At 54.1% G+C, this 20991-nt stretch overlaps 1 protein-coding gene across 5 annotated transcripts in view; it reads left to right on the forward strand.

Moving 5' to 3' along the window:
- The window catches only part of LOC132209911 (netrin-G1-like), a 141347-nt gene that overhangs the window by 36979 nt on the left and 83377 nt on the right, over window positions 1–20991 (forward strand). The gene's annotated exons all lie outside the window — the stretch shown is intronic.

Here is a 20991-nt window from a genome sequence, read left to right on the forward strand (position 1 = left end):
ACTGCCATCCTTACCTGGCCTGGTCTACATGTGACTCTAGGCCCACAGCAATGTGGTTCATTCTGCACTACTCTCTGGGCAATAAATGCTGCCTTGCCAGTGGCACCCTCATCCCATGAATGAATGAAAGACACATGGCGGGTGGACACTGGGCAGGGCCGTTGCTGCTGACATCTTCCCACCCACCATCCCAACCCCACTGGACTGGCCTCACACATTCCTCCAGGACACATAACAGGACCCATTTACTGAGACCAATGGCATGGGCTGTGTGGGTGAGGGAGGAGCTGAGGAAGTGAGTGTGACTGAGGGTTCCAGAAGCTGAACAGAGATGATTACAATTTGAGGGCATCAATAATAACCAGGTGTGCAGAGTAGCAAGGCACATCAGCAACGAGCAAAAGTTGCATTTAGGTAGCACCTTTGATGAGTACAATGGCCCAGTTGCTTCAAAGGAGATCACATCGGTCAATGATAGACCCTGGGACACAGAGGCAGATTGTGGGCCAGGGTAAGAGAGGTCCAGTGAAAGAGGCTGGTTTCCCAGACGATTCTAAAAGGGGGAGGTCAAAGGCCACAGAAAGCTCAGGAATTCCGATCTGAAGAGCCAGGGTCTGAAGGCAGGGTCACCAATGCTGGACCAATGGAAACTGAGAATCAACAGCAACCAGGATTACAGGAGGGTGGAGATCATGTAATGAGGAGCAGGAGGAGGTTACAGAGATAGGGAGGGGGTGTGGGGGCTGGAGGAGGTTACAGAGATAGGGAGGGAGTGTAGGGGCTGGAGGAGGTTACAGAGATAGGGAGAGGTGTAGGTGCTGGAGGGGGTTACAGAGATAGGGAGGGGTGTAGGTGCTGGAGGAGCTATCAGAGAGAGGGAAGGGTGCAGGGGTTGGAGGTGATTACAGAGATAGGGAGGGGGTGTAGGGGCTGGAGGGGGTTACAGAGATAGGGAGGTGGTGTAGGGGCTGAAGGAGGTTACAGAGATAGGGAGGGGCTGTAGGGGCTGGAGGAGGTTACAGAGATAGGGAGGGGGTGTAGGGGCTGGAGGAGGTTACAGAGATAGGGAGGGGGTATAGGGGCTGGAGGGGGTTACAGAGATAGGGAGAGGGTTTTGGGGCTGCAGACTGTGATGGGGTGTTGGGTGAACGGGACCTGGTGAGTGCTTGTTACAAACAGCAGAGTTCGGGAGGAATTGAAATTTGTGGAGCGTTGAGATGAGAGACTGAGCCGGAGAAAATTGGAACGATGGAGTGTGGAGGTGACCCGGACACAGATTGTTCCGAGGAGGGTAATAAAGCAGAAATCATTGGGGAAATGTGTGAGAGTTCAGGATTGACAATCAGAGACAGCTGGAGGGAATGGTGGAGGGAGACAGTGACAGAGTCTCTGAGTGTGACCCCACTCTCCCAGTTTGGGGTCACAGCTCACTCCCAGCATTGATAAAGGGATGAAATCTGGATGTGTGGGAGGTCGGAACTGGAGGAATGTAGAGATCCTGATGTGATCTCACTGACAGCAGAGCGTGCATTTCAGAAATTGAAACTCAACACTCCTCATTTGCACTCATTGAACAGAGGACATAGAACGTGGAACATAGATCATTACAGCGCAGTACGGGCCCTTTGGCCCTCGATGTTGCGCGACCTTTGAAACCAAACTGAAGCCCATCTAACATACAGTAATCCATTATTATCTATATGTTTATCCAATGACCATTTAAATGCCCTTAAACTTGGCAAGTCAACTACTGTTGCAGGCCGGGTATTCCATGCCCTTACTACTCTCCGTGGGTAAACACGTGGCTAAGGGATTGGTGTAGGAAAGAGGAATTCCATTTCATGGGGCATTGGCATCAGTTTTGGAACCGGGGTATCTGTACTGTTGGGACGGTCTCCACCTGAACCGATCTGGAACCAGTGATCTAGCGAAAAGGATAAATAGGGTGGTCAGTAGGACTTTAAACTAGTGAGTCGGGGTAAGGGAAAGTGAAAGAGACAGGGAGTATGGAGTTAAATGGAAAGATAAGCAATAGGATAGCATGTGTACAGGTGGATTTAAGCTCGAGGCAGACTAGGAATACAGCAAAAAGGAAGGATAGCTTAAGACATCTTGGGATTTTCAACGTCTCCAATAATGATAAGAAAGTTAGCATCAAGGCACTTTATCTAAGTGCTTGTAGTATTCGCAACAAAGTAGATGAATTAACAGCACAAATCCTCTTAAAAGATTATGATGTGGTAGGAATCACAGAGACACGGTTGCAGGGAGCTCAGGACTGGCAGTTAAACATCCAAGGATTCACAACATATCGAAAAGACAGGGAGGTGGGCAGAGCAGGTGGGGTTGCCTTGTTAGTTAAGAATGGAATAAATCTATGGCACTAAATGACATAGGGTCAGAAGATGTGGAGTCTGTGTGGGTGGAATTGAGGAACCACAAAGGCAAAAAAAACTGTAATGGGAGTTATGTACAGACCTCCTAACAGTGATCAGGACCAGGGCGCAAGATGCACCGAGAAATAGACAGGGCATGTCAAAAAGGCAAGGTCATGGTGATCATGGGGGACTTCACTATGCAGGTGGATTGGGTGAATAATGTTGCTGGTGGATCCAAAGAAAGAGAATTCATGGAATGCTTACAGGATGGCTTTTTGGAACAGCTTGTGATGGAGCCCACAAGGGAGCAGGCTATTCTGGACTTAGTGCTATGTAATGAGCCAGACTTTATAAAAGACCTTAAAGTAAGGGAACACTTAGGAGGCAGCGATCATAATATGGTAGAGTTCAGTCTGCAGTTTGAAAGAGAGAAGGCAAAATCAGATGTAATGGTGTTACAATTAAATAAAGGTAATTACAGGGGCATGAGGGTGGAATTGGTGAAAATCGACTGGAAGCAGAGCCTAGCGGGGAAGACAGTAGACCAACGATGGCAGGAGTTTCTGGGTGTAATTTCGGACACAGTACAGAGGTTCATCCCAAAGAAAAGAAAGATTATCCGGGGTGGGATTAGACAAGCATGGCTGACAAAGGAAGTCAGGAAATGTATCAAAGAAAAAGAGACAGCCTATAAAGTGGCCAAGAGCACTGGGAAATCTGAAGATTGGGAAGGCTACAAAAACAAACAGAGGATAACAAAGAGAGCAATACGGAAGTAGATCAAATATGAAGGTAGGCTAGCTAGTAATATTAGAAATGATAGTAAAAGCTTCTTTCAATGCATAAGAAACAAACGAGAGACAAAAGTAGACATTGGGCTGCTCTAAATTGATTCTGGAAGGCTAGTGATTGGAGATAAGGAAATAGCTGAAGAACTTAATAAGCACTTTGCGTCAGTCTTCACAGTGGAAGACATGAGTAGTATGCCAACAATTATGGAGAGCCAGGGGGCAGAGTTGAGTACGGTAGGCATTACAAAAGAGAAAGTGCTAGAAAAGCTAAAAGGTCTAAAAACTGATAAATCTCCTGGCCCCAATGGGCTACATCCTAGAGTTCTGAGGGAGGAGGCTGAGGAAATAGCGGAGGCTTTGGTCGTGATCTTTCAAAAGTCACTGGAGTCCCTTATTTAAGAAACTCCCTTATTTAAGAAAGGATCAAGGCAAAAGATGGAAAATTATAGGCCGATTAGGCTAACCTTGGTAGTTGGTAAAATTCTCGAATCCATTGTCAAGGATGAGATTTCTAAATTCCTGGAAGTGCAGGGACAGATTAAAACAAGTCAGCATGGTTTTAGTAAGGGGAGGTCGTGCCTGACAAACCTGTTAGAATTCTTTGAAGAGGTAACAAGTATGTTAGACCAGGGAAACCCAGTAGATGTTATCTATCTAGACTTCCAAAAGGCTTTTGATATGGTGCCTCACGGGAGGCTGCTGAGCAAGTTGAGGGCCCATGGTGTTCGAAGTGAGCTACTGGCTTGGATTGAGGATTGGCTGTCTGACAGAAGACAGAGAGTTGGGATAAAAGGCTCTTTCTCGGAATGGCAACTGGTGACAAGTGGTGTCCCGCAGGGTTCAGTGTTGGGGCCGCAGCTGTTCACCTTTTATATATTAATGATCTGGATGAAGGCATTGGGGGCATTCTAGCGAAGTTTGCCGATGATACAAAGATAGGTGGACCGGCAGGTAGTACTGGGGAGGTGGGGAAGCTGCAGAAAGATTTAGACAGTTTAGGAGAGTGGTCCAGGAAATGGCTGATGAAATTCAATGTGAGTAAATGTGAGGTTTTGCACTTTGGAAAAAAGAATACAGGCATGGACTATTTTCTAAATGGTAAGAAAATTAGCAAATCAGAAGTGCAAAGGGATCTGGGAGTGTTGGTCCAGGATTCTCTAAAGGTTAACTTGCAGGTAGAGTCCGTAATTAAGAAAGTGAATGTAATGTCGTTTATCTGAAGAGGGTTGGAATATAAAAGCAGCGATGTGCTTCTGAGGCTTCATAAGGCTCTAGTTAGGCCCCATTTAGAATACTGTGTCCAATTTTGGGCCCCACACCTCAGGAAGGACATACTAGGCCTGGAGTGTGTCCAGGAGAGATTCACACGTATGATCCCTGGAATGGTAGGTTTGGCGTATGATGAACGGCTAAGGACCTGGGATTGTACTCATTAGAGTTTAGAAGGTTGAGGGGAGATCTAATAGAAATTTACAAGATAATGTATGTTTTGGAATTGGTGGACGCTGGGCAGTTAATTCCGTTAGGCGGGGAGACTAGGACCCGTGGGCACAGCCTTAAAATTAGAGGGGTAAATTTAAAACTGAAATGAGATGACATTTCTTCAGCCAGAGAGCGGTGGGCTTGTAGAATTCATTGCCATGGAGTGCAGTGGAGGCCGGGACGTTGGATGCCTTCAAGGCAGAGATCGACAAATTCTTGATCTCAAAAGGAATCAAGGTCTATGGGGAAAGTGCAGGGAAGTGGAGTTGAAATGCCCATCAGCCATGATTTAAATGGCAGAGTGGACTTGATGGGCCCAATGGCCTTATTTCCCTTCCTATGTCTTATGGTCTTATGATCTATATTTTCTGCAATAGGCTACCATAGGGAACCTTATCAAACACTTTACCCACAACCAGAGTAAGGCTCACAGGTCTGTAATTATCAGGGTTGTCTCTACTCACCTTTTTGAACAAGGGGACAACATTTGCTATCCTCAAGTCTTCTGGCACTATTCCTGTAGACAATGATGACATAAAGTTCCCAGCTAAAGGCTGTGCAATCTCATCCCTAGCTTCCCAGAGAATCCTCGGATAAATCCCATCTGGCCCAGGGGACTTACCTATTTTCACACTTTCCAGAATTGCTAACACCTCCTCCTTATGAACCTCAATCCGGTCTAGTCTAATCGCCTGTATCTCAGTCTTCTCCTCAACAACATTGTCTTTTTCCTGTGTGAATACTGACAAAAAATATTCATTTAGCGCCTCTCCTATCTCTTTGGACTCCACGCACAAATTCCCACGACTGTCCTTGACTGGCCCTAATCTTACTCCAGTCATTACTCTCGTCCTACTCCTTGCTTTGGTGCTTGTGTTTTTCTAATTCAGTGCAGAGCAGTGTGGTGGCTCAGTGGTTAGCACTGCAGCCTCACAGCGCCAGGGACCTGGGTTCGATTCCAGCCTCAGGCAACTGTCTGTGTGGAGTTTGCGCATTCTCCCCGTGTCTGCGTGGGTTTTCTCCGGGTGCTCCGGTTTCCTCCCACAATCCAAAGATGTGCAGGTTAGGTGGATCGGCCGTGCTAAATTGCCTGTCATGTTTAGGGGGATGGGTCTGGGTGGGATGCTTCAAGGGGCGGTGTGGACTTGTTGGGCCGAAGGGCCTGTTTCCACACTGTAGGGAATCTAATATAACAACTGGGCCTTGCAAATCTCAACGCTTTTCAAAGCGTGCATTTCAAAGCTCTGGTTATACTTTGATCGATTTCTTTCCCCCTTGATATCTTTGAAATCTAATCCCAGCATCAATTTCCACAACTTTTTCTAAACACAAACACATGCCTTGTTATTGCTCCTGTTGTCTGGGGCTTATGAAGCTGACACGTTCATTGCTGTTATCCTGTTTTTCAGGAAGCAAGTGAGGAGCAGATATTCAACAGAATTATCCTCCCTGTTTATATCATTTATTAAACTCCACTCCATGGTCGCTCCCATTTCCAGACTGGATGTAAAGCCCTTGAGCATTAATGATGAATAATAATTGAAAAGCTGGATAAAACAATGCTGCTTTATTCTGAAATGCAAGCTGATATGTGTCAGTTTAACACAGAGAGCTGGTGTTCACGGTAGAATTATTTGGACACACAGAACGTTGAACAAAACCTAGACACCATAAGGACTGGAGATGCTGGAAGGCAGAGTCCATAGGTGTGAGGCTGGAACTGGACAGTAGGTCAGACAGCATCAGAGGAGTAGGAAAGTCAACATTTCTGACATCGGGTTTCAGACGAAACATTGATTTTCCTACCCCTGTGATTTCCCAGCTCCTCTGATGCTGTCTGATCTGCTGTAATTTCCCAGCCTCGCACCTATAGACATTGAATAAATCTTTTTTCGCTCGCCCCATTCCCCTGTGAGGCCACTCCTGGATTTGAGGGGATTGGGAGTCAGTGCCCGCTGTCTCAGTGATCTTGTGGATATGTGACCGTGAGCTCATCTTGGGATTCTGGTTTGATAACAATGTGATGAGGAAGCTGGTTCAGTGTCAGACTCAGTCAGAGAAAGTGATGGAGTTGCTGTCGGTGGGGAGAGGAGGTTGAGACAGGGTCTGAGATACTGAACCCTGCATTATGCAGAAGGAATTTCTTCTCACCCAGTTTCTGAACGTTTTCACCCGAAGGGTGCAGGGGAGAAGCAGCTCCATGTCAGTGGGAGCGGGAGTCACTGAAACCTTCATCACATTTAATAAAAAAACATCTCTGGGAATTTCACGCAAGATACTGGGACCTCCAGAGCTGCAGACCAAGAGTTGGAATTGGAATTAGACTGACCACTGTTATTCAGTCAGTACAGAGTCTATGGACTGAATGACCTCCTTTTGGACACCTTTCTGATTGGGTGCCTGATGGACGATAATGGAGGGGGTTTTGTGTTTTGTGCCGGAAGCTTCTTTATAATCTACCATGGGAATGTCGAAGTAATGTTAAAGGTATGACAGTGGTGGCTCGCAATCTCCTCAAATCTTGGAGTGGCCTCACAGGGGAACAGGGTGAGTGAAAAAGATTTTATTCAATGTTCTGTGTGCCTGAATGACTCGACTGTTAACACAGCTCTCAGTGTTAAACTGACACATACCATCTCAAAATAAAACTGCATTGTTTTATCCAGCTTTCCAATTATTACTCATCATTCATGCTCGAGTGTTTTACATCCAGTCTGGAAATGGGAATGACCATGGAGTGGAGTTCAATAAATGATATAAACAGGGAGAGTAATTCTCTCTAATCTTTGCTGTACATTCCATAGGAAGTGAGTTAAGTGTGTAAGAGGGTGTGTATAGTTTCTATGAGGTTCATTGTATCTCAGCAACTGCTGTTGTATTTTAGACTAGGTCAGTGCAGTCTGGATGTTTACTGTATCTGAGTGTGACTGTGTGGTGAATGTGCATTTAATGTGTGTAAGTGTAACTCAATGTGAGTGTGTGTCAGTGTGGATGCGGGTGTGTCTCACCCTCCCATCCATTGCCCCCAGTTGCTCACAGAGTTAAGACAAAATGAACATAGAACATAGAAAAGTACAGCACAGTACAGGCCCTTTGGCCCACGATGTTGTGCCGTGGAATAATCCTAATCCAAAAATAAAATAACCTAACCTACATTCCCCTCAATTCACTGCTGTCCACATGCATGTCCAGCAGTCGCTTAAATGCCACTAATGACTCTGCTTCCACGACTACCACTGGTAAACTATTCCATGCGCTCACAACTCTCTGGGTGAAGAACCTCCCTCTGACGTCTCCTCTATACCTTCCTCCTAACACCTTAAAACTATGACCCCTCGTGGCAGTCAATCCTGCCCTGGGGAAAAGTCTCTGGCTATCGACACTATCCATGCCTCTCATTACCTTGTACACTTCGATCAGGTCACCTCTCTTCCTCCTTCTCTCCAGAGAGAAAAGTCCGAGCTCAGTCAACCTCTCCTCGTAAGAGGAGCCCTCCAGTCCAGGCAGCATCCTGCAAAACCTCCTTTGCACCCTCTCCAAAGCCTCAACATCTTTCCTGGATCTCTTTCAGAATCTCTTCGCTTCCAGTGAGTGAATTTAGGAATGACTGGAGGTGCAGGAAGTGTTCTGCTTTTATGCAATGGAATAATCCTGGACAAACGAATAATGGAATTGGCTGGGTTGCTGGAGAGAGAGTATGTGGTGAATGGTGGGTTTGTGGAATGTGTTTTAATTGCTCTCCAGGCGTCTAATGATCCTGTTTGACATCAGATTAACTTTCTGCCACATTTCATGTCATGTCTCAATCCTCAAGTTTCCAGATCGACACATAAAACCTGCCCAAATCCCAGGGTCTCTCACTGGGCAACATTCAAAAACCCCTCAGTTCTACATAAATTCAAACACAATTACCCCCTTCCCAATGTTCAAATATTGAGACTCATTTGCAAAACATGAACTAATGTTGCCTGAAAAAGTCCTCTACAAACTAAACAGAAACATCCACAAACTCAGCACAACCCTCAAGGTGTCCAAGTGTGAGAATATACAGCAACAAACCTCATTTTGTCTGGAAATTCCTCTACTCCCCCACCCCCTCCCTATCTCTGTAACCCCCTCCAGCCCCTACACCCCCTCCCTATCTCTGTAAACTCCTCCAGCCCTCACACCCCTCCCTATCTCTGTAACCCCCTCCAGCCCCTACACCCCCGCCCTATCTCTGTGACCTCCTCCAGCCCCTACACCCCCTCCCTATCTCAGTAACCTCCTCCAGCCCCTACACCCCCTCCCTATCTCTGTAACCTCCTCCAGCCCCTACACTCCCTCCCTATCTCTGTAACCCCTTCCAGCCCCTACACCCCCTCCCTATCTCTGTAACCCCCTCCAGTCCCTACACCCCCTCCCTATCTCTGTAACCTCCTCAAGCCCCTACACCCCCTCCCTATCTCTGTAACCTCTTCCAGCCCCTACATCCCCTCCCTATCTCTGTAACCCGCTCCAGCCCCTACACCCCCTCCCTATCTCTGTAACCCCCTCCAGTCCCTACACCCCCTCCCTATCTCTGTAACCTCCTCCAGCCCCTACACCCGCTCCTGATCTCTGTCACCTCCTCCAGCCCCTACACCCCCTCCCTATCTCTGTAACCCCCTCCAGCCCCTACACCCCCTCCCTATCTCTGTAACCTCCTCCAGCCCCTACACCCACTCCCTATCTCTGTAACCCCCTCCAGCCCCTACACCCCCTCCCTCTCTCTGTAACCCCCTCCAACCCCTACACCCCCTCCCTATCTCTGTAACCTCCTCCAGCCCCTACACCCCTACCTATCTCTGTAACCCCCTCCAGTCCCTCCACCCCCTCCCTATCTCTGTCGCCTCCTCCAGCCCCTACACCCCCTCCCTATCTCTGTACCCTCCTCCAGCCCCTACACCCTCTCCCTATCTCTGTTGCCTCCTCCAGCCCCTACACCCCCTCCCGATCTCTGTAACCCCGTCCAACCCCACACCACTCCCTATCTCTGTAACCCCCTCCAGCCCCTACACCCCCTCCCTATCTCTGTAACCTCCTCCAGCCCCTACACCCCCTCCCTATCTCTGTCGCCTCCTCCAGTCCCTACACCCCCTCCCTATCTCTGTAACCTCCTCCAGCCCCTACACTCCCTCCCTATCTCTGTAACCCCTTCCGGCCCCTACACCCCGTCCCTATCTCTGTAACCCCCTCCAGTCCCTACACCCCCTCCCTATCTCTGTAACCCCGTCCAACCCCTCACCACTCCCTATCTCTGTAACCCCCTCCAGCCCCTACACCCCCTCCCTATCTCTGTAACCTCCTCCAGCCCCTACACCCCCTCCCTATCTCTGTCGCCTCCTCCAGCCCCTACACCCCCTCCCTATCTCTGTAACCCCCTCCAGCCCCTACACCCCCTCCCTATCTCTGTAACCTCCTCCAGCACCTACACCCACTCCCTATCTCTGTAACCCCCTCCAGCCCCTACACCCCCTCCCTATCGCTGTAACCTCCTCCAGCCCCTACACCCCCTCCCTACCTCTGTAACCCCCTCCAGCCCCTACACCCCCTCCCTATCTCGTAAACCCTCTCCAGCCCCTACACCCTCCCTATCTCTGTAACCCCCTCCAGCCCCTAACCCCCTCCCTATCTCTGTAACCTCCTCCAGCCCCTACACCCCCACACTATCTCTGTCGCCTCCTCCAGCCCCTACACCCCCTCCCTATCTCTGTAACCCCCTCCAGCCCCTACACCCCCTCCCTATCTCTGTAACCCCCTCCAGTCCCTCCACCCCCTCCCCATCTCTGTCACCTCCTCCAGCCCCTACACCCCCTCCCTATCTCTGTACCCTCCTCCAGCCCCTACAACCCCTCCCTATCTCTGTCGCCTCCTCCAGCACCTACACCCCCTCCCGATCTCTGTAACCCCGTCCAACCCCACACCACTCCCTATCTCTGTAACCCCCTCCAGCCCCTACACCCCCTCCCTATCTCTGTAACCTCCTCCAGCCCCTACACCCCCTCCCTATCTCTGTCGCCTCCTCCAGCCCATACACCCCCTCCCTATCTCTGGAACCCCCTCCAGCCCCTACAGCCCTCCCTATCACTGTAACCTCCTCCAGCCCCCACACCCTCTCCTTATCTCTGTAACCTCCTCCAGCCCCGACACAGCCCCCCTATGTCTGTAACCTCCTCCAGCCCCGACAGCCCCTCTCTTTCTCTGTAACCCCCTACACCCCTCCCTATCTCTGAAAACCCCTCCACACCCTACACCCCCTCCCTACCGCTGTAACCCCCTCCAGACCCTACACCCCCTCCCTATCTCCGTAACCCCCTCCAGCCCCTACACCCCTCCCTATCTCAGTAACCCCCTCCAGTCCCTACACCCCCTCACTATCTCCGTAATCACCTCCAGCCACTACACCCCCTCCCAATCTCTGTAACCTCCTCCAGCCCCTACATCCCTCCCTATCTCTGAAACCTCCTACACCCCTCCCTATCTGTGTAACCCCCTCCAGTCCCTAACCCCCTGCCTATCTCTGTAACCTCCTCCAGCTCCTATACCCCCTCCCTATCTCTCTCACCTCCTCTAGCCCCTACACCCCCTCATTATCTCTGTAACCACCTCCAGCCCCTACACCCCTCCCTATTTCTGTAACCCCCTCCAGCCCCTAAACCCCCCCCCATTTCTGTAACCACCTCCAGCACCTACACCCCCTCCCTATCTCTGTCACCTCCTCCAGCCCCTACACCCCCTCCCTATCTCTGTAACCCCCTCCAGCCCCTACACCCCCTCCCTATCTCCGTAACCCCCTCCAGCCCCTACACCCCTCCCTATCTCAGTAACCCCCTCCAGCCCTACACTCCCGCCCAATCTCTGTAACCTCCTCCAGCCCCTACACCCCCTCCCTATCTCTGTAACCTCCTCCAGCCCCTACACCCCCTCCCTATCTCTGTAACCCCCTCCAGCCCGTACACCCCCTCCCTATCTCTGTAACCTCCTCCAGCCCCTACACCCACTCCCTATCTCTGTAACCCCCTCCAGCCCCTACACCCCCTCCCTATCTCTGTAACCCCCTCCAGCCCCTACACCCCCTCCCTATCTCTGTCGCCTCCTCCAGCCCCTACAGCCCCTCCCTATCTCTGTAACCCCCTCCAGCCCCTACACCCCCGCCCTATCTCTGTGACCTCCTCCAGCCCCTACACCCCCTCCCTATCTCAGTAACCTCCTCCAGCCCCTACACCCCCTCCCTATCTCTGTAACCTCCTCCAGCCCCTACACTCCCTCCCTATCTCTGTAACCCCTTCCAGCCCCTACACCCCCTCCCTATCTCTGTAACCCCCTCCAGTCCCTACACCCCCTCCCTATCTCTGTAACCTCCTCAAGCCCCTACACCCCCTCCCTATCTCTGTAACCTCTTCCAGCCCCTACATCCCCTCCCTATCTCTGTAACCCGCTCCAGCCCCTACACCCCCTCCCTATCTCTGTAACCCCCTCCAGTCCCTACACCCCCTCCCTATCTCTGTAACCTCCTCCAGCCCCTACACCCGCTCCTGATCTCTGTCACCTCCTCCAGCCCCTACACCCCCTCCCTATCTCTGTAACCCCCTCCAGCCCCTACACCCCCTCCCTATCTCTGTAACCTCCTCCAGCCCCTACACCCACTCCCTATCTCTGTAACCCCCTCCAGCCCCTACACCCCCTCCCTCTCTCTGTAACCCCCTCCAACCCCTACACCCCCTCCCTATCTCTGTAACCTCCTCCAGCCCCTACACCCCTACCTATCTCTGTAACCCCCTCCAGTCCCTCCACCCCCTCCCTATCTCTGTCGCCTCCTCCAGCCCCTACACCCCCTCCCTATCTCTGTACCCTCCTCCAGCCCCTACACCCTCTCCCTATCTCTGTTGCCTCCTCCAGCCCCTACACCCCCTCCCGATCTCTGTAACCCCGTCCAACCCCACACCACTCCCTATCTCTGTAACCCCCTCCAGCCCCTACACCCCCTCCCTATCTCTGTAACCTCCTCCAGCCCCTACACCCCCTCCCTATCTCTGTCGCCTCCTCCAGTCCCTACACCCCCTCCCTATCTCTGTAACCTCCTCCAGCCCCTACACTCCCTCCCTATCTCTGTAACCCCTTCTGGCCCCTACACCCCGTCCCTATCTCTGTAACCCCCTCCAGTCCCTACACCCCCTCCCTATCTCTGTAACCCCGTCCAACCCCTCACCACTCCCTATCTCTGTAACCCCCTCCAGCCCCTACACCCCCTCCCTATCTCTGTAACCTCCTCCAGCCCCTACACCCCCTCCCTATCTCTGTCGCCTCCTCCAGCCCCTACACCCCCTCCCTATCTCTGTAACCCCCTCCAGCCCCTACACCCCCTCCCTATCTCTGTAACCTCCTCCAGCACCTACACCCACTCCCTATCTCTGTAACCCCCTCCAGCCCCTACACCCCCTCCCTATCGCTGTAACCTCCTCCAGCCCCTACACCCCCTCCCTACCTCTGTAACCCCCTCCAGCCCCTACACCCCCTCCCTATCTCGTAAACCCTCTCCAGCCCCTACACCCTCCCTATCTCTGTAACCCCCTCCAGCCCCTAACCCCCTCCCTATCTCTGTAACCTCCTCCAGCCCCTACACCCCCACACTATCTCTGTCGCCTCCTCCAGCCCCTACACCCCCTCCCTATCTCTGTAACCCCCTCCAGCCCCTACACCCCCTCCCTATCTCTGTAACCCCCTCCAGTCCCTCCACCCCCTCCCTATCTCTGTCACCTCCTCCAGCCCCTACACCCCCTCCCTATCTCTGTACCCTCCTCCAGCCCCTACAACCCCTCCCTATCTCTGTCGCCTCCTCCAGCACCTACACCCCCTCCCGATCTCTGTAACCCCGTCCAACCCCACACCACTCCCTATCTCTGTAACCCCCTCCAGCCCCTACACCCCCTCCCTATCTCTGTAACCTCCTCCAGCCCCTACACCCCCTCCCTATTCCTGTCGCCTCCTCCAGCCCATACACCCCCTCCCTATCTCTGGAACCCCCTCCAGCCCCTACAGCCCTCCCTATCACTGTAACCTCCTCCAGCCCCCACACCCTCTCCTTATCTCTGTAACCTCCTCCAGCCCCGACACAGCCCCCCTATGTCTGTAACCTCCTCCAGCCCCGACAGCCCCTCTCTTTCTCTGTAACCCCCTACACCCCTCCCTATCTCTGAAAACCCCTCCACACCCTACACCCCCTCCCTACCGCTGTAACCCCCTCCAGACCCTACACCCCCTCCCTATCTCCGTAACCCCCTCCAGCCCCTACACCCCTCCCTATCTCAGTAACCCCCTCCAGTCCCTACACCCCCTCACTATCTCCGTAATCACCTCCAGCCACTACACCCCCTCCCAATCTCTGTAACCTCCTCCAGCCCCTACATCCCTCCCTATCTCTGAAACCTCCTACACCCCTCCCTATCTGTGTAACCCCCTCCAGTCCCTAACCCCCTGCCTATCTCTGTAACCTCCTCCAGCTCCTATACCCCCTCCCTATCTCTCTCACCTCCTCTAGCCCCTACACCCCCTCATTATCTCTGTAACCACCTCCAGCCCCTACACCCCTCCCTATTTCTGTAACCCCCTCCAGCCCCTAAACCCCCCCCCATTTCTGTAACCACCTCCAGCACCTACACCCCCTCCCTATCTCTGTCACCTCCTCCAGCCCCTACACCCCCTCCCTATCTCTGTAACCCCCTCCAGCCCCTACACCCCCTCCCTATCTCCGTAACCCCCTCCAGCCCCTACACCCCTCCCTATCTCAGTAACCCCCTCCAGCCCTACACTCCCGCCCAATCTCTGTAACCTCCTCCAGCCCCTACACCCCCTCCCTATCTCTGTAACCTCCTCCAGCCCCTACACCCCCTCCCTATCTCTGTAACCCCCTCCAGCCCGTACACCCCCTCCCTATCTCTGTAACCTCCTCCAGCCCCTACACCCACTCCCTATCTCTGTAACCCCCTCCAGCCCCTACACCCCCTCCCCATCTCTGTAACCCCCTCCAGCCCCTACACCCCCTCCCTATCTCTGTCGCCTCCTCCAGCCCCTACAGCCCCTCCCTATCTCTGTAACCCCCTCCAGCCTCTACACCCCCTCCCTATCTCTGTAACCTCCTCCAGCCGCTACACCCCGTCCCTATCTCTCGAACCCCCTCCAGCCCCCACCACCCCTCCCTATCTCTGTAACCTCCTCTAGCCCCTACACCCCCTCCCTATCTCTGTAACCCCTTCCATCCCCACAACCCCTCCCTATCTCTGTAACCTCCTCTAGCCCCTACACACCGTCCCTATCTCTGTAACCTCCTCTAGCCCCTACACCCCGTCCCTATCTCTGTAACCTCCTCTAGCCCCTACACCCCGTTCCTATCTCTGTAACCCCCTCCAGCTCCCACCACCCCTCCCTATCTCTGTAACCCCATCCATCCCCACACCACTCCCTATCTCTGTAACCCACTCCATCCCCACACCCCCTCCCTATCTCAGTAACATCCTCCAGTCCCTAGCCCCCTCCCTATCTCTGGAACCCCCTCCAGCCCCTACAGCCCTCCCTATCACTGTAACCTCCTCCAGCCCCCACACCCTCTCCTTATCTCTGTAACCTCCTCCAGCCCCGACACAGCCCCCCTATGTCTGTAACCTCCTCCAGCCCCGACAGCCCCTCTCTTTCTCCGTAACCCCCTACACCCCTCCCTATCTCTGAAAACCCCTCCACACCCTACACCCCCTCCCTACCGCTGTAACCCCCTCCAGACCCTACACCCCCTCCCTATCTCCGTAACCCCCTCCAGCCCCTACACCCCTCCCTATCTCAGTAACCCCCTCCAGTCCCTACACCCCCTCACTATCTCCGTAATCACCTCCAGCCACTACACCCCCTCCCAATCTCTGTAACCTCCTCCAGCCCCTACATCCCTCCCTATCTCTGAAACCTCCTACACCCCTCCCTATCTGTGTAACCCCCTCAAGTCCCTAACCCCCTGACTATCTCTGTAACCTCCTCCAGCTCCTATACCCCCTCCCTATCTCTCTCACCTCCTCTAGCCCCAACACCCCCTCATTATCTCTGTAACCACCTCCAGCCCCTACACCCCTCCCTATTTCTGTAACCCCCTCCAGCCCCTAAACCCACCCCCTATTTCTGTAACCACCTCCAGCACCTACACCCCCTCCCTATCTCTGTCACCTCCTCCAGCCCCTACACCCCCTCCCTATCTCTGTAACCCCCTCCAGCCCCTACACCCCCTCCCTATCTCCGTAACCCCCTCCAGCCCCTACACCCCTCCCTATCTCAGTAACCCCCTCCAGCCCTACACTCCCGCCCAATCTCTGTAACCTCCTCCAGCCCCTACACCCCCTCCCTATCTCTGTAACCTCCTCCAGCCCCTACACCCCCTCCCTATCTCTGTAACCCCCTCCAGTCCCTCCACCCCCTCCCTATCTCTGTCGCCTCCTCCAGCCCCTACACCCCCTCCCTATCTCTGTCGCCTCCTCCAGCCCCTAACCCCCTCCCTATCTCTGTAACCCCGTCCAACCCCACACCACTCCCTATCTCTCTAACCCCCTCCAGCCCCTACACCCCCTCCCTATCTCTGTAACCTCCTCCAGCCCCTACACCCCCTCCCTATCTCTGTAACCCCCTCCAGCCCGTACACCCCCTCCCTATCTCTGTAACCTCCTCCAGCCCCTACACCCACTCCCTATCTCTGTAACCCCCTCCAGCCCCTACACCCCCTCCCTATCTCTGTAACCCCCTCCAGCCCCTACACCCCCTCCCTATCTCTGTCGCCTCCTCCAGCCCCTACACCCCCTCCCTATCTCTGTAACCTCCTCCAGCCGCTACACCCCGTCCCTATCTCTCGAACCCCCTCCAGCCCCCACCACCCCTCCCTATCTCTGTAACCTCCTCTAGCCGCTACACCCCCTCCCTATCTCTGTAACCCCTTCCATCCCCACAACCCCTCCCTATCTCTGTAACCTCCTCTAGCCCCTACACACCGTCCCTATCTCTGTAACCTCCTCTAGCCCCTACACCCCGTTCCTATCTCTGTAACCCCCTCCAGCTCCCACCACCCCTCCCTATCTCTGTAACCCCATCCATCCCCACACCACTCCCTATCTCTGTAACCCCCTCCATCCCCACACCCCCTCCCTATCTCTGTAACATCCTCCAGTCCCTAGCCCCCTCCCTATCTCTGGAATCCCCTCCAGCCCCTACAGCCCTCCCTATCTCTGTAACCTCCTCCAGCCCCCACACCCCCTCCTTATCTCTGTAACCTCCTCCAGCCCCGACACAGCCCCCCTATGTCTGTAACCTCCTCCAGCCCCGACAGCCCCTCCCTTTCTCTGTAACCCCCTCCACCCCTCCCTATCTCTGAAAACCCCTCCACACCCTACACCCCCTCCCTACCGCTGTAACCCCCTCCAGCCCCTACACCCCTCCCTATCTCAGTAACCCCCTCCAGTCCCTACACCCCCTCACTATCTCCGTAATCACCTCCAGCCACTACACCCCCTCCCAATCTCTGTAACCTCCTCCAGCCCCTACATCCCTCCCTATCTCTGAAACCTCCTACACCCCTCCCTATCTGTGTAACCCCCTCCAGTCCCTAACCCCCTGCCTATCTCTGTAACCTCCTCCAGCTCCTATACCCCCTCCCTATCTCTCTCACCTCCTCTAGCCCCTACACCCCCTCATTATCTCTGTAACCACCTCCAGGCCCTACACCCCCTCCCTATATCTGTAACTTCCTCCATTCCCTACACCCGCTCTCTATCTCTGTATCCCCCTCCAGCCTCCACACCCCTCCCTATCTCTGTAACCTCCTCCAGCCCCTACACCCCTCCCTATTTCTGTAACCCGATGTCTGTAACCTCCTCCAGGTCCGACACCCCCTCCCAATCTCTGTAACCTCCTCCAGCCCCTACACCCCTCCCTATTTCTGTAACCCCCTCCAGCCCCTACACCCCCTTCCGATCTCTGTAACCACCTCCAGCCCCTACACCCCTCCCTATTTCTGTAACCCCCTCCAGCCCCTAAACCCCCCCCCTATTTCTGTAACCACCTCCAGTACCTACACCCCCTCCCTATCTCTGTCACCTCCTTCAGCCCCTACACCCCCTCCCTATCTCTGTAACCCCCTCCAGCCCCTACACCCCCTCCCTATCTCCGTAACCCCCTCCAGCCCCTACACCCCTCCCTATCTCAGTAACCCCCTCCAACCCTACACTCCCGCCCAATCTCTGTAACCTCCTCCAGCCCCTACACCCCCTCCCTATCTCTGTACCCTCCTCCAGCCCCTATACCCCCTCCCTATCTCTGTCGCCTCCTCCAGCCCCTAACCCCCTCCCTATCTCTGTAACCCCGTCCAACCCCACACCACTCCCTATCTCTCTAACCCCCTCCAGCCCCTACACCCCCTCCCTATCTCTGTAACCTCCTCCAGCCCCTACACCCCCTCCCTATCTCTGTAACCCCCTCCAGCCCGTACACCCCCTCCCTATCTCTGTAACCTCCTCCAGCCCCTACACCCACTCCCTATCTCTGTAACCCCCTCCAGCCCCTACACCCCCTCCCTATCTCTGTAACCCCCTCCAGCCCCTACACCCCCTCCCTATCTCTGTCGCCTCCTCCAGCCCCTACACCCCCTCCCTATCTCTGTAACCCCCTCCAGCCCCTACACCCCCTCCCTATCTCTGTAACCTCCTCCAGCCGCTACACCCCGTCCCTATCTCTCGAACCCCCTCCAGCCCCCACCACCCCTCCCTATCTCTGTAACCTCCTCTAGCCGCTACACCCCCTCCCTATCTCTGTAACCCCTTCCATCCCCACAACCCCTCCCTATCTCTGTAACCTCCTCTAGCCCCTACACCCCGTTCCTATCTCTGTAACCCCCTCCAGCTCCCACCACCCCTCCCTATCTCTGTAACCCCATCCATCCCCACACCACTCCCTATCTCTGTAACTCCCTCCATCCCCACACCCCCTCCCTATCTCTGTAACATCCTCCAGTCCCTAGCCCCCTCCCTATCTCTGGAACCCCCTCCAGCCCCTACAGCCCTCCCTATCTCTGTAACCTCCTCCAGCCCCCACACCCCCTCCTTATCTCTGTAACCTCCTCCAGCCGCGACACAGCCCCCCTATGTCTGTAACCTCCTCCAGCCCCGACAGCCCCTCCCTTTCTCTGTAACCCCCTACACCCCTCCCTATCTCTGAAAACCCCTCCACACCCTACACCCCCTCCCTACCGCTGTAACCCCCTCCAGACCCTACACCCCCTCCCTATCTCCGTAACCCCCTCCAGCCCCTACACCCCTCCCTATCTCAGTAACATCCTCCAGTCCCTACACCCCCTCACTATCTCCGTAATCACCTCCAGCCACTACACCCCCTCCCAATCTCTGTAACCTCCTCCAGCCCCTACATCCCTCCCTATCTCTGAAACCTCCTACACCCCTCCCTATCTGTGTAACCCCCTCCAGTCCCTAACCCCCTGCCTATCTCTGTAACCTCCTCCAGCTCCTATACCCCCTCCCTATCTCTCTCACCTCCTCTAGCCCCTACACCCCCTCATTATCTCTGTAACCACCTCCAGGCCCTACACCCCCTCCCTATATCTGTAACTTCCTCCATTCCCTACACCCGCTCTCTATCTCTGTAACCCCCTCCAGCCTCCACACCCCTCCCTATCTCTGCAACCTCCTCCAGCCCCTACACCCCTCCCTATTTCTGTAACCCGATGTCTGTAACCTCCTCCAGGTCCGACACCCCCTCCCAATCTCTGTAACCTCCTCCAGCCCCTACACCCCTCCCTATTTCTGTAACCCCCTCCAGCCCCTACACCCCCTTCCTATCTCTGTAACCACCTCCAGCCCCTACACCCCTCCCTATTTCTGTAACCCCCTCCAGCCCCTAAACCCCCTCCCTATTTCTGTAACCACCTCCAGCACCTACACCCCCTCCCTATCTCTGTCACCTCCTCCAGCCCCTACACCCCCTCCCTATCTCTGTAACCCCCTCCAGCCCCTACACCCCCTCCCTATCTCCGTAACCCCCTCCAGCCCCTACACCCCTCCCTATCTCAGTAACCCCCTCCAGCCCTACACTCCCTCCCAATCTCTGTAACCTCCTCCAGCCCCTACACCTCTCCTTATCTCTGAAACCCCCTACACCCCTACCTATCTGTGTAACTCCCTCCAGTCCCTAACCCCCTCCTGATCTCTGTAACCCCCTCCAGCCCCTACACCCCTGCCTATCTCTGTAACCTCCTCAAGCTCCTACACCCTCTCCCTATCTCTGTAACCACCTCCAGGCCCTACACCCCCTCCCTATATCTGTAACTTCCTCCATTCCCTACACCCGCTCCCTATCTCTGTAACCCCCTCCAGCCTCCACAGCCCTCCCTATCTCTGTAACCTCCTCCAGCCACTACACCCCCTCCCTATTTCTGCAACCCGATGTCTGTAACCTCCTCCAGCCCCTACACCCCCTCCCTATCTCTGTAACCCCCTCCAGCCTCTGCAACCCCTCCCTATCTCTGTAACCTCCTCTAGCCCCTACACCTCTCCGTATCTCTGTCACCTCCTTCTGCCCCTACCCCATCCCTATCTCTGTAACCTCCTCCAGTCCCTACACCCCCTCCCTATCTCTGTAACCTCCTCATATCCCTATACCAGCCCTTATCTCTGTAATGACCTGCAGCATCTAACACCACACCATCTGTGTAACCTCTTCCATCCCCCCACACAACTCCCTACCTTTGCAAACTCCTCTGCCCCCAACCCCTCCCTGATCCAACCCACAGACCCCTCATTGTCTCTGTAATGTCCCCCAACCCTGAATCTCTCTCTATCTCTATAAAAGCTGCAATTTCTGACACGCCTCCCTGTCTCTGTAACTTCCTCCAGTCCCTGCATGCTCCTTATCTCTTAATGATTCTGAAGACATTGAACTCTGGACTCTGCTCCAAGATCTGTCCTTCATTACTGGCAGCCATGTCTTCAGCTGCTCCATCCTGAGTTTTGGGACTCCCCTCCTGAATCTCTCTATCCCTCGCGCTCATTAGCTCCCTCCTTGGAGACAATCCTCTGGTCTATACTTCCCATGCCCATGCCTGGCGTTCAGACCTATCCTCAGCTTACAATGTTGTGTTGCACCTCACAGCATTCAGGTGCTAATCAAATGAAAATTCTTGTCTGCATTTGAGCTGGTAATTGTGAACGTGAGTCAGAAATTGGAGGCAGTGAGTGTGTGTTGGTGTGAGTGTGTGTTGGTGAGTGTGCAGTGGGTTTGAGTGGGTC

The sequence above is a fragment of the Stegostoma tigrinum genome, chromosome 8 (assembly GCF_030684315.1).
Source record: "Stegostoma tigrinum isolate sSteTig4 chromosome 8, sSteTig4.hap1, whole genome shotgun sequence".
In the NCBI taxonomy this organism is placed as follows: Eukaryota; Metazoa; Chordata; class Chondrichthyes; order Orectolobiformes; family Stegostomatidae; genus Stegostoma; species Stegostoma tigrinum.